We start from the raw sequence: 14,359 nt of genomic DNA on the forward strand, positions 1-14,359 counted from the left end.
TGACTGGCTAGACTGGCTGACCAGGAAGCTCTGGGGATTCACCTAGTACCGTGTCTACCCCAGCCCAGTACTATAGCTAAAGATTCAGTCCAACCGGCCTGGTTTTTATATATGGGTGATAGGAATGAGACCTCAGGTCCTCATGCTTGTAAGGCAGACACTTTACTTAATGAGTCATCTCCCCATCTCAAAATTACGAGATTCCTTATAAATCAGGGAATTGAATGCGTGTGTGTGTGTGTGTGTGTGTGTGTGTGTGTGTGTGTGTTTTGGGTGTCAGATGACATACTGGGTAGGTAAGTTGCATTACTTCATCCTATCATAACTATTTTCATATCTGTTCAGAGTTAAAAGAGCTTAGTGCATGTGAAGCTATATTTGAACTGTAGCCTGTTTGCTTTCCATGAGTGCCATTGTGCTTAACAATAGTCCTCATATCCCTATAAGTGAGTTTAGCATGAGTACTTTTTCCTCTATGACTCAGCAAATATTCCCTTATTTGTTTTATTAGTTTTAATTCTTAAATAGATTCCAAATGTAGATAATGAGCCCAGGCACAATTTTGATGTGTATAAAACAAGAATGGAAAATTAATCACAAGTGTAATAAAAAGAATGATTTCTTTTCAGTCTAGTAATCATGTGAGAGACTTTAGAGGTCAAAGAAACATTTGTATGCTTATAATCATCTGCACAGTTAAGAAGGGAACAAAGACAAAATGTCCTGGGAAACCATTAAGGATCATTAATTCTTTTTTGGGATGAGATAATGAGATCCTCTTTGGAATATAAATGAATATGCATGAAATATTTTAAGTTATGAAGGGTACATCATCTGTTATAAAAAAGTTCTTGCCCAAAATACAACCAAGGTTAGTACTTAAAAATACAAGGATTTTCTAATTTTGTTCCATATTTTTAAAGATTTACACTCATTCTCTAACATCAGGTGAGTCATGTACTGAAGTTCCACTCAAGATTATTTTTTTGGTTTTGTTACATTTCTATTTCTCTTTCAGTATAAAAATTCATTTCCATATTTTGGTATCAGATTCTTTCAAATAAGAATCTTCAGGCATATACCTTCTAAATTATTTTTAGCTTTTCATTTTTTAAATATTTACATTTGTCTTTTAAAATATGTATTCAACAAAATACAAGTTGCTGAAGCATAGATTATTCACAAATTATTGGATATGTTTTGATCCTTCACTCAGGTACTTTGGTGTAAAAAGCTGACAATCAAGTCTGGCAGAGAGTGACCATGTGATTATGTACGGCCCACACTGCTTTGTACAGTAAGTGAAGCCGTAGTTCATATGAACACATAGCCACAAGTTCACACTCAAATTCCAGCTCAGTCTAACTAGTAATATTTATTACAATGTCTGCTGTTTCTATCAGGACAGTAGTAAACTATTCAGCAGATTTATTGATTAGCCAAATCAGTTTCTTTTATTGAATTGAAAACAGGAAAACAAAAAACAAAGCCCAATTGACTATATAAATTTTTCAAGGACCTGAAAATGAACAGTTAATTCAAGGATTCTCATAAGCAGCTTAATGAGTTTGTCAATCTGAATAACTTTCTGCCCAATGTATGACTTAAAAAAGATAGAAAAGGAAAAAAGAAAGGAAACTTGTATCCCTTTATTCTAAGTAATGGTGTTTTTTTCCCGGTAGATTAAAAAAATACATTGTGTGTGGATAGAGAGGAAATGTTTATATTTAATCCAAGCACTCTCATAGAAATGCTGTTTTTGGAGTTGTGTCTGAGAAATACTACTTTAATTTATTGCTAGTTTTGATCTGTAAACAATGAAATTTTGAAAGGACTTTTCTTGTTATACCCCCATGAAACTCTTAAGTTAGATAGACATTATCACCATGATCTTCATTAGCGATTAGAAAAAGATCAGCATTTTCTTGTTTTTTATTTGTGTAGGTATTGAATTGTTATCTAGAGAAAGATGCTTTTGGGGGTGCTCGGGATATGTGAAGAAGCCCTATGAGAGAATTTGAGCACCCTGATGAATAAAACCAGAACAATCTTTACCAGACTAGATTTAGCCAGCATCTGTTCTGTTCAGTTCATGGCCTAAGAACTGAAGTCAGACCTTCCACTGCAAACAACAATTCTGCAGAAAGTTCAGATGGAATAGAAAATGAAGATCTAGCATTAGGACTGCTGTAAAGGGTAGAGAAGACACAATTGCATAATCTTTTGCTATCATGACCCCACAATCTCTAGGCAAAACTGGTATTAGAACAATTGAGAAAGAAGACTAAAATTGTCCTAGGGCAAAGCTGTTGATGATTATACTACAAATAAACAGGTTGAAGAAAACCAGTAAAAGGAAGAAGTTAACACTCCCAAGGAATCAGAATTGTATAGTTTTCTAGGAGTGATAGAGTTACCTCTAATATTTAAAACAATAATAATGCTGTTAGTAGTACTACTGTTCGACTATTAAGTATGAACCAATTGTCTGGTTTCTTTTTCTGTTGCTGTGATAAAATGCTCTGACAAAAGCAGCTAAGAGGAACCAGGATGTCTCAGTGGGTAAAGGTGCCAAGTTTGACAATCTGAGTTTGATACCCAGGACTCACATGGTGGAAGGAAAGAGTTGATTCCCTCAGCCTGTTTTCTGACCTCTACATGCACATGGTTGCACCCTCCCCACCCCCAAATAAATAAAATGTTTTATATATCTATATCTATATATAGATATATATATACAGATATTTCGAAAACACACCTCAAGGAAGAAAGGGTTTATTTCACTTCACAGTACAAGGGTACAGCTCATCATGACAAGGAAGTCAAGGAAGCAGGACCTGGAAGCAGCTAGTCGCATTACATCCACAGTCAAGGTTCAGGAGCCATGGGTTCTGGTGCTTGGTCTTTCTTCATCTTATACAGTCTAGGATCACTTCCAAGGGATTGGCCCCACCCACAGTTAAAGTAGACCTTCCCGTTATCAGTTAACATTCAAGATAATCCCTCACAGCCTCAGAGATTGTATTAGTTACTTTTCTGTTGCTGTGATAACACACCATGAACAAGGTAAATTATAGAAGCAAGAGTTTATTTGAGCTTATGGTTCCAGAGGAATTAGAGTCCATCATGGAGGGGAGCCATGGTGGCAGGAGGGGGCCGGGCAGGAGTAGAAAGCAGAGGCACACATCTTCAAGCAGGCACAGGAAACAGAGAGTGATTGGAAATCTGGCAAGGCTTAAGAACCCTCAAAGCCTGCTCTCAGTGACGCGCTTCCTCCAGCGTGGCCACACCTCCTTAAATCTCCCCAAACAGTGCCACCAACTGGGGAAAAAATGTCTAAAACACTTGGGGCCTATGGATGAGATTGTCATTCAAACCACCACAGAGGCTAACTTTAATCTAGATAATTCTTCAGAGGTGTACCCTGAGGCATATCTCCTAGGTGATTTTTTAAAAAATATTTTATTTATTATTTTTATTTTATGTGTGTGCGTGTATTGCCTGCGTGTAAGTAAGTGCACCCGTGTTGTGCAATACCCGCAGAGGACAGAAAAGGCTGTCAGATCCCCTGGAACTGGAGTTATGGACAGTTGTTAGCTGCCACCTGGGTGCTGGGATACAAACCCAGGTCTTCTGCAAGAACAGCCAGTGTTCTTAACCGTGGACCCATCTCTCTAGGCCCGGTGATTCTAAATATTGTCAAATTGACAACAAAAGCTATTGTGCCAGCCTAACGCACTGTACCGAGAGCACTGCATTACTGCCACTCAGTGTTTACAACCTTTTTTTGTAGATACTATGATTATTGTTTTCAGTTAGAGGTGGTGATGATACGCCAAATATGTCACTTTGGTATGTTAAAGGTTTCATTGTGAATGAATTGAGGCCACCAGAACACATTGTTCACTCTGACCTTCCCCTTGCTGTTCCTTCTCCTTCCAAAGCAGGTCATAAAACTTATCAGGATGTCCTGCTCTTGCTTTGAAATTAATCCGAAGACCCTCCTGCAAGAGTTTCCCTCCCTATATGTAGAGTAAAGGAAAAATCTCATCTTTGAAGGTGGGGGACATAAAGAACTTGTGTGCTCAGGCCTTGCTATATTTCCTCCAGTTTATTATCACTAGGTCAGACTTTATTTGCTCAACGAGATTTTTCTGTGGGTTCTTCATTGTTTATCAAACCTGCTGTCAAAACACACAATTTTCTCTGAGTTTCATTTCCTTATGCAGGAACTTATGTCACATAAAACTTTCCTTAAATAAATTTATATACCTTTGTTAATTTGTCTTTTGCTATAAGGGCCACCAATTTAGGAAAGTGATTTTTCCTTCCTAATGGTAGGAAAACTAGATTATAAGATTTTCCTACTGACAGTAATACTGTTTAAAAAGGTTGAAGCTGATGAGCTTTCTCAATATTAGACAATTAGAATAATTGTACTTAAAGATGAGACGATGGTAAGAGTCATCGTCAAACAGAGAAGTCAAGAACAAGAGTAAAGTTTTCAGAAACCAAACCAGCAATTCTAAACTAGGTCCGTTTCACCCCCATCCCAGGGGTCACTGGCAACGTCTGGAGACAGTTTTATTGGTACAACCAGGAGTTCTGGTATCCAGTGATTAGAGTTAGAGACGCTTGTATATATACTCTACAATTCAGATGACAGTCTCCACAACAAATTGTTTTCTGGGCTGATAATTATTCAACTGGGTTGAAAGTGCTAAAGTTGAGAAACTTTGAAATAAACCTACAGGTCTACATACCTAATTTGGGGGGATGGGGGGACAGTACAAAGCTAAATGTGTGGTCCTCAATCAAATATCTGAAAAGCATAATTTTGCTTTTATCCTACTAGTCATGGTGTCTTCCATTTCTTAATTAATGCTCTGGGAATAGGACTATTGTTTGAGCACCTACAGAACATCACAGGCACCCTCATTCCACCCTGAAATTGATGTTGACTTCCCCCTTTGCCCTTACCCAGGCTGTGTTAAGAAAGTACAATAAAAGTCACTTGGAAGAGATTTGAAACCCAATGGCTGCAGCTTTGTCTCACATGGATGAAGCACCAGGTATTGAAATGGAAGGGAAACTGAGGCGCCAGGTTTCCAGAACAGTTTCAATTGCAGGATTCATTAATAATACAAAAAAATCAAAGAGGTGAAAATTAAGAATTTCAAGAAAGCAACAACATACCACTTCCAGCATGGGCCTATCTCTGAGCATAGCACCCTGTGTGACTGAGCTGGCTGATGACCCTTGACTGGAAGCCAGAGATGGTACTGTGGCTGATAGAGCAATCTCCAGGGAAGAAAGGGCCAGATAAGAACTAACTTTTCTCTCCAAGGGTTAGAAACCACAAAAGGAAGCCAAAAAGTCTAATGTCAAGGTCTGCCTCCATTAGGGACATAGAGTGTATGACCACAGAGCAGCTATCACTTAGAATGACCACAGATAAATGGATAGGAGCACAGTAATGGAAAGCTAAACGTGAATATTGACAAGCCAGCAAAGAAGACACAGTCCATGGAATACATTTAACAGCAAATTCTGTGCCCATGCAAAAGCTCTAGATATTCATAACAGTTCCTGGCAAACATGGAGGTTCCCGGAAGATCTCATCTCAGGGATAGTGTGGGAAGACTCACTTACAACTGTATATCCTGCAGGGAGTTAGCCTGAGGTGGAGCTGAATCAGTCTGTGCTACTATCTGGAAAAAAAATCTGCCAAGGGGGCAGGAGCATGTGATTCCTTCAGCTTGATTTGCTGTGACTGGACATGGAATGAGTTTGTTAATTCATCACATGTAGATGCAGAAAATAACTATGTCCTCCCAGCTCAAATATTAATAAACTGATCACTGGGACTTGTGACCATGTTATCTTATGATAAAATAAGCTAGGGTTACAGACCTCAAGACTAGATTATTCTGAACCATCTATGTGTGCTGAATCTAATCATATGAGTCCTTAAAAGAGGAGAATTGGGGCTGGAGAGATGGCTCAACGGTTAAGAACACTGGTTGTTCTTGCAGAAGACCTGGGTTAGAATACTAGCACCCACGTGGCAGCTAACAACTGTCTGTAATTCCAGTTCCAGGGGATCTGACGGCCTCTCTGTCCTCTGCAGGCATTGCACGACACGTGTGCACTTACATACGTGCAGGCAATATACTCAGACACGTAAAATAAAAATAATAAGTATTAAACAAACAAACAAACAAAAAAGCAGAGAATCTTTTTTTGTTTACAGTTGTTTAAAGATATGCAAAGAGAGAAGGACTGGACCTGCTGCTGCAGACTTTAGGATGGGAACAAGAGCTGGTCCCAAGGAATGTAGGAGCTGGAAATCTAAGTAAGCAGATTATTTCTGAAAATCTCCAGAGAGGAGGGCAGCTTTGCTAGCACTCTGACTTTTAGTCTAAGCAGATCAAGGCTGACTTCTAACATACAAATACATAAGGAAGTAAGCTCATCTTGTTTCAAGGCACTGAGTTTGTGGAAATTTGTTACAGTAGCAATAGGAAAAGAATACACATGTACTGAGGCTACACATGGAATTAGCCCTGTGAGCGAATAAGGAATCAGAAAAACAGAGCTGAAATGAATCACCAAGATCACTGAGTGTTACCCTCTCAGTTTAGAGTAAAGGAGACTGTTGTTTCATGGAGTTATTTGACATGCCCAGTGTCGCACAGCCAGACCCTGTCAGCCAGATCACTGCCTTTCCCATTGCACTGCACCTTTCTAAATAAAAGAAAGGACAGGAGGAGAGGGTGACTAGCAAGTGGCACACGATCACAGTATTGAGAGAAAAGCTGCGGAGCCAGAAAGAGATTAAGTTGAAGTAATAGGAAGAAAAGAATCCAGAGGAAGGAAATATTTTATAATACAAAGATAGGTTCCAGAACTGAGACTGTTTAGAGCAAAGACGCTGGAGAGGGAGAGAGAGAGAGAGAGAGAGAGAGAGAGAGAGAGAGAGAGGTCTTTTATTTATTCTACTAGTACAGAGAGAGAGACAGAGAGACAGAGAGAGACAGAGACACAGAGAGAGACAGAGAGAATGAATCAGAATCACTCCCTAAATGCAGAGGAAAAGCATGAAAAATGTTCAAACCAGATAGGAGCGAGAGGCCCTGGCCTGTGCTTCTGCACCATCTAAATCAGACTGGCTGCCTTTTGAGGCTGCTCTGAGTCAACTTCTCTATGATGAACTAGGTGCTGAGTCCAGAAGGTGCCTGGTGCCGCAGACCTGTAGATCTCATTAGCTCTGTGAAGGACAACCAGGGGGAAGATCTACTTCCCTTCTGAGTAGCCGTGCTTCCCTCAGAGAGTAATTCCACCAGAGCAGCTGACCTGAAAATACACCTTTTTTTCTTCATAATACCAGGTCTCAGTGGAGGACTGCATTTCTCAAGACATTCTTTATGGCCCTTCTCTCGGTTAGAAATTAAAGAGAAATATGTCAGACACAGTCTAGGATCAAAGTATAAAACATGACTCTAATAGGTTACTAATAGTGATGGTGCCATTGGAAGTACCTGGAAAAGAGCAAATTGTCAGGATTTAAAAGGTCACTGGGATCATCAATCATGTAAGTCTTGCTCTTGTTTGCTAATTAATTTCTTTTATGGTGAAGGATACACCTGAACAATCCATGGGTAGCATTCTTTTCAGAGCAGATTCCATTTGTATGGAATGGCATTGTAGCCACTGGCTTCCCCCTTTTATGATTAACACCACATCATTGGTCTGAATGAACGTGTAGCATAAACAAAGAAGGAATAACAACTCTTGGGTTAAATTTCTTTGGTTAAATTGTATAACTACAATTGAAAAAATCACTTACACACACCTAAACTTTAAACTGTCTTTTGCTTGTTCTCATTTTGCCTTGCTTTCATTCTGCAATCTGTCTTAGGGCCCAGGCCGTTCCTTTCATTTTCTACCTTAGCTCCTCCATAGGGGCAACTCCCAGATTATCCCCCATCCCACACAACTGTGGTGCAGAAGACATGTATTTTAAAAGTTCAATTACAATCTATAAAACAGCATCTAGAAAGCTTGCTGATGTCTGTTCAGAGAACAAAAGTTTTCTCATGAATATCTTGCTTTCTCAAAAACCCAAAGCACTCCCATTTCCAGCCCAAAGCTTAAGAATCTTAGTGTGGTGTCAACAAACTTTCAGTCACATGATAACTGAGTCATCCACCACCCCTATTCCCATTGTATTCTGGGAGTCAGATTGGACACTTGAACAAAAATCTTTCCATTCCTCCTCCTGTTCATCTTCTTTCCAGATTTCCATTGAATCTCTCCATTTTCAGGATCTTCATGATGTGGGTAGAGGTGGCATGAGCCTCTTCTGACCTCTGCAGGACAAGGGGGAGGAATTACATACATTCAGGCAATATACTCATATACATAAAATAATAATAATACAATATTTTCAGAAAATAAAAAACTATCACATGAAGGCGAAACTAAGTCTTTAGACGTAAGACCAAGACCCCCAGGTGGAAACTGCTTTTCACAGATACAAGTTAAGCATGATGTGTGGTGAGGGAACATTATTTTCTTGCAGAAAAAGCCTCATGGTCATTTTTTCAACTCTACTTACATATTGTTTGCTTTAGGTGTCCCATCTTTCCAGAAACTGGAAAACATGAGCTGTACTGATGTTTTTGTCTAACTTGCACTTAGTAACTATACTTAACAATTCTTTATACGATGAAGAAGTACTTTCTATTTCTGCAGTGTTTTGTGAATACACAGGTTGTGATAAACATGGCAGAAGAACTGCATCCTGTTTAGACAGAACCTGCTTTTTAACACTAATTTTAAAATGCCAAGCAGAACTTCTTTCAGTAATTGTTCTTCAACTAACCTTGTACCTTTACAGATTTTTACTAGCTACAGTTCTCCTCAGGCTTAAAACAGCAAGCATCCCGATGCCTTATAAATAAATACTTTGCCCCAAAACATTCGTTTCAAAACATCATAATTTTATAGGGAATTGTTCTCATCTTCTTCCTTTTCTAAGGAAAAAGAGAAATGTATTCATCAGCCTTTCCTTCAGTTATCAGGCAAGTGGATAAGACAGGGACTCAAGGTTAATCTCAATTTGGTCTCGGGCCATCTTTGTTTGCATTGAGATCCATTTAGGAACAGAAACCATCATTTTTGTGCTTATCAGATACTGAACCATATGTTTTCATATGGCTAAAGTCAAGGAGGGACATAGAACTTCTCTGAGCTCACACGGTGGATGGAAAGGTAACAACTACAGCCCAAGTTACGAACTCTTTCAGCCCTTCCTCAGACTCTTACTACTTCAAGATGAAATCAGAGTTTCCAGAGATTCACTGAATACTCTGCACTCTGAAATTAGAGCCACGTGTCCCTTTGTTACACTTTGTCTTTCTCACAAACAAGTATCCTAGATGTCACACCAGGTTTTCCCCCGAGAGACCCTCACATGCTCTCTGGGATTCCAGAGAGCGTGGTTCTAACTAAACCATCACAAAGTTCCTCTTACATTACAGCTTGGGGAATGAGAATATTTATTTGAGCTTGCCAGCAAAGTTTAGAGGGTCACTTACAAAGACACGAACTCTTGTGGGCTCTTTCTCTCCCATATTTAAGATCCACACCATCAGCACAGTCTAACAATGGTCTCCACACTCTATTCGAAAATGGGAACTATTCTTCCCCTTTTTCCCAGTGTGCTCAGCGCTTCTCAGCTTCCATCTCTAAGGGGGTTCAGTTCTAGGTTCCTCTGAGGACACGCCTACCCCACACTAGAATATTTGCTATCAAATAAAGAAGCTTGAAATTATTGCTTTCAGTTAGGAGTTTGCTGTTAGAACCCAGAAAGACAAAATACTGACTCTCACAAATACTAGGATGAAGGCCTTGAGCATGTAGGATGGCTTAGTCCTGTCATCACTGACTGGCTACATTTATTCAGAAGCCACCCGACAGGACAACCACTTATAAGCATGGGCTCTGAAATCATACTGAACTGACCTGCTTTGTTATGTCATGGCTCTTGTTTAAATTTTATCTTTGGACCAAACATTGTAAAGTATCATTTAGTGAATATATTTATTCATGTACTATAAAACGTGTGCAACTTTACTAACTGCAAGAGAAGGTAGGTCAAACTACCCTTCTAAACACTGGCAACTCAACGCATTTGTACATCATGTTTGGCTCAGTAAGACTGTAACACAATCTGAAATAATTGATCCACACATTTTTTTAATCATATTCTTAATTAATTGAAATTTTCTGTACTCATTTTTAGTATTGGAGATTTATGGACAGGGGGTTTATAAAGACAGTGTCTTACTATATAGCCCTAGCTGTCCTGGAACTTGCTTCGTAGACCACTCTGGCCTCAAACTCATAGAAATCTGCCTGCTTCTGCTTCCTAAGTGCTGGGATTAAAGACATGCACCATCATGTCCAGCCCTAGGTGAGGTGTTTTTATGTAAGACTTAAGTGCATTTTAATAACTGTAGTCACAAATTATATACATCTACTAGATAATATGCTGAGAGCCTGCCTCACTTAATCCAACAGAAAATTGTCTCCTTTAAGAATATCAATTTAGGGGTTTGAGAGATGGCTCGGGGGTTAAAAGCACTGATTGTTCTTGCAGAAGAGTCAAGTTCAATTCCTAGCACCCACATGGTGGCTAACAACTGTCTGTAACTCCAATTCTGGGGGAATCTGATGCCTTCTTCTGACCTTCTCAGGCATTGCACAACACAGGTGCACTTACACACATGCAGGCAATACATTAATACACATAAAATAAAAATAATGAATGTTTTTTTTTAAAAAGTATCAATTTATCTTGTAATAATATATGGTTGATTTGCTGAAAAACATTAAAATGGTTGTTATCTGCTCAGATATCTCTTACTTTTAGCAATGGTCTCCTTGAATGAACTTCATTCCTGCTCACTGTTCAGCTTGTGTGAGACACAGTGAAGGAAAGGCTTGAACATAGTTGATATTTTCATCACTGTCATCCATCACCATAATGAATAACTATACCTCCTTTGAAAATAATGTATCTGAATGTTACAGATTCCAAAGCACTGACTTCTGTAATACACTGTGAGAGGCCTTATTAATATGAATGGGATGCTAATTTGTCAGCTTTTGACCTAGAGTTTATTTAAAATCCTAGAGGATTTTCAAGAGGCTACTGCTTCATTAAAGTGACTCATGAAGCAAAGCTAACTTCAGCTTTTTAAAACTTTGATCAGGGTGAGATAATCTAAAACTGTATTTGAAAACTAAATCAACACAAGCTCTTCCATCAGTGTAGTTCAGCTGAGAACTGAACTACACTGACCTATTAGTTGAGGTCTGGAGTGGTGATTTAAGGATAGATTCAGCAGTTCTGAATTCCCAAACTAGTATTTATATGTGTTTTTAGTTGAATTATTGGCATTTTCTTTCCTAAGAAACAGTAAATTTCAGCAAATGATAACTATCACAGGTTGGGATATGAATAAAATTTAATGAATACATAAAGGTTTTAGGACAGCTTGTGGGACCACAGTAGGTATAAAATATATAATAATTATTAACTGTGTCTTAATTATTTTCAAAATCAGGATTCATAACAAAAAATGAGTAGAGGATATAACAAAGCAAATATTTAAGTTAGACACTTTTCTCTGATGGCAATCATGATTTAGCACTTGGAGACCATATTTTTGTGAAATATTTAAAATGTTTAAAATGTAAGCATTTAGAGTAAAGATTTATGAGAGACTTTCAAGGATAAGGAAAGTGTGTTCGCCTCATATACTTAGGATCCAGTTTTTCCGGAGGGAAGTGTGTAAAGTGTGTGACAACAACATTCCCAAATAAGCCTTGGTGACAAAGGGCTGGGGAAGACAGACATCTGTACCCACTCACACATCGAGAAACGGCTTAGGTTTTAAGAGAAGAAGAAAAGTTTACATCTATGATTATGTAGTTAAATATGAATAAAAACTTCAAAGATGAGCATTTTGGCAGGTATTTCAGAAGCAAGTGAACAGAGCTTTCATAGGACAAGAGGAGTTGAACATCTTTGAGAGTTCCTAGAAACCAGGGAAGGAATGAAGCAACATGCTAGAAAATGAGTGAGAACTGGGCAAGACATCCACACTGAAATGTAAACTGTAATTTAAAAGTAGAAGTAAAGATAAAGATGTATGATTAATAGTATCTTCCCTAACCACCTTCCCTCTTTCCTTTGCTCCCTTTATTCCTCCTTTTTTTGATTGAATTATCCTCTGTTGTACATCACATAAACCTCTAGAGTATCTCCATTTATTACTCAGCTATCAGCTTCTCTTTCATATACCTTGTGTCATCTTTTCTGTCCATTACCAATACCCTTACCAGCTCTCACTACAAGTAATCATTTGAAACATACATTTAGGTTTTTTTATTATCTTTGTGTCTCAGTGTGTGTCTGTGTGTACATGTTTGTGTGTGTGTTTGTGTGTGTGTGTGTGTGTGTGTATCTGTGTGTGTCTGCATTTTGTGTATATGTCTGAATGTTCCTGTATGTTCGCCTGCCATGGCACACATGCAGCAATCAGAGAACAAACTCTGTGATCATCACCTTCTGTGTCTGAGACAGGCTCTCTCATACACTACTGCATATGTGAGACTAGCTGGCCTGTGACTTTCCCTGTAAGAGAGTGGAGATTATAGATGTGTGTACTACCATGTCCAACTTTTATGTGAGTTCTGGGAATTTGGACTCAAGTCCTCAGGCAAATGCTTTTTCCACTGACTCACCTCCTCAGCCTGGAAATATATTATTTAGTTTTTATGTTATAATGATTACGTCTTCCTGAAAAATCCCTTTTTTTCATATTCTTACTAGTGCTTGTCATAGACTTTTTGGTTGCTTCCACTTCTCAGCTATTGTGAATAATGTAATGAATGTGAGAATTCAGAAGTCTCTCTGTGGATACAAACCCAGCAGTGGGGTTTTGGGAGCATATAATAGTTTTTTAATTTTTGGGTACCCATGTTGTGCAGTGCCCATGGATGTCAGAAGAGGGAGTCAGATTCCCTGGAACTGGAGTTATAGATGATTGTTAGCCGTCATGTGGGTGCTGGAAATCAAACCCGAGTTCTCTGCAAAAGCCATGTCTCTAACCCCTTTATCTAATTCTTTGATGATGACCTTTGGTATTTTCATAGGGATTACAATGACACTGTACAGGTCACTTTTGTCATTGTGGGCATTTTAACAATATTACTTTTCCTAATCCTAAATTTCTTTTATCAGTGTTTGATGATTTTAATTCTATATATATTTCACCTCTTCCGTTAATTTATCCTTAGCGTTTTTGTTGTTGTTGTTGTTTTCTTATTGAATTCGGGTCTTAATTTCTGATTTTCAAAATTTGTTATTGAGCAACAGTATTAGTAAAGCTTTAAACTTGTACTCTATTCATCACATTTAAAATATTTCTCTCTCTTTTTTCCTTTTCTTTTTTGAAGGACTAAAGATTGAATTTAGAACCCCAAGCATGTTAGGGAAGTGCTCTACTATCAGGATATATCCCCAACCTCACCAACCTCCCTCCCTCCCTCCCTCCTTTCTTTCACTACTTTCAAATTTTATTTTGAGTCAGGCAGTATTTTGTTATTGCTAAAGCTTAACTTGAGATTACGATTCTTTTGCCACAGCTTTCTGATTAACTGTGCTTACAGGCTTGCACCACCAGCCCTGGCTCACATTTGAAATGTTTGACATCTGATTGTACACCTTTTTATATTGTCTATCCCTTAACATATTAATACATTATCATTTTAATTTATTTATTATTAGTTTATATTAAGGAGATGAATAGCTTAGAAACATGTTCACATTAGAGAATTCTGTAATTCCTCTCTTAAAAAATTTTTTTTACATTTGTTTATTTATTTTATGTGTATGAGTTTTATGTCTGCATGTGTGTAACCACACTGTTGTTGTGTGATGGTTGACGAGCATGTTGGATCCCCTGGAACTGGAGTTCTGGTTGGTTGTTAGCCAGGATGTGGGTGCTGGGATTTGAACCTGGGACTTCTGTAAGAGCAGTCAGTGCTCTTGACCACTGAGTCATATCTCCAGTCCCTTGTGTAATTAAGATCCTTTAATGTTTCTTGTACAACAGCCCTGGCAGAAATTCATTTTTCCAGCTGTTGTTTTTCTGGCAATCTTTATCATTTCCTTTATTTCTACTGAGACCGTTGATGGGTGTGGTATGCTCAGTTGGTCCTTTTCTTCCTTTAGCACAGTGGAAACCTCATGTGACTCTTTACAGACCTGTGAGGTCTACTG

The sequence above is a fragment of the Nannospalax galili genome, unplaced genomic scaffold (genome assembly GCF_000622305.1).
Source record: "Nannospalax galili isolate Female #2095 unplaced genomic scaffold, S.galili_v1.0 scaffold705, whole genome shotgun sequence".
NCBI classification, from domain to species: domain Eukaryota; kingdom Metazoa; phylum Chordata; class Mammalia; order Rodentia; family Spalacidae; genus Nannospalax; species Nannospalax galili.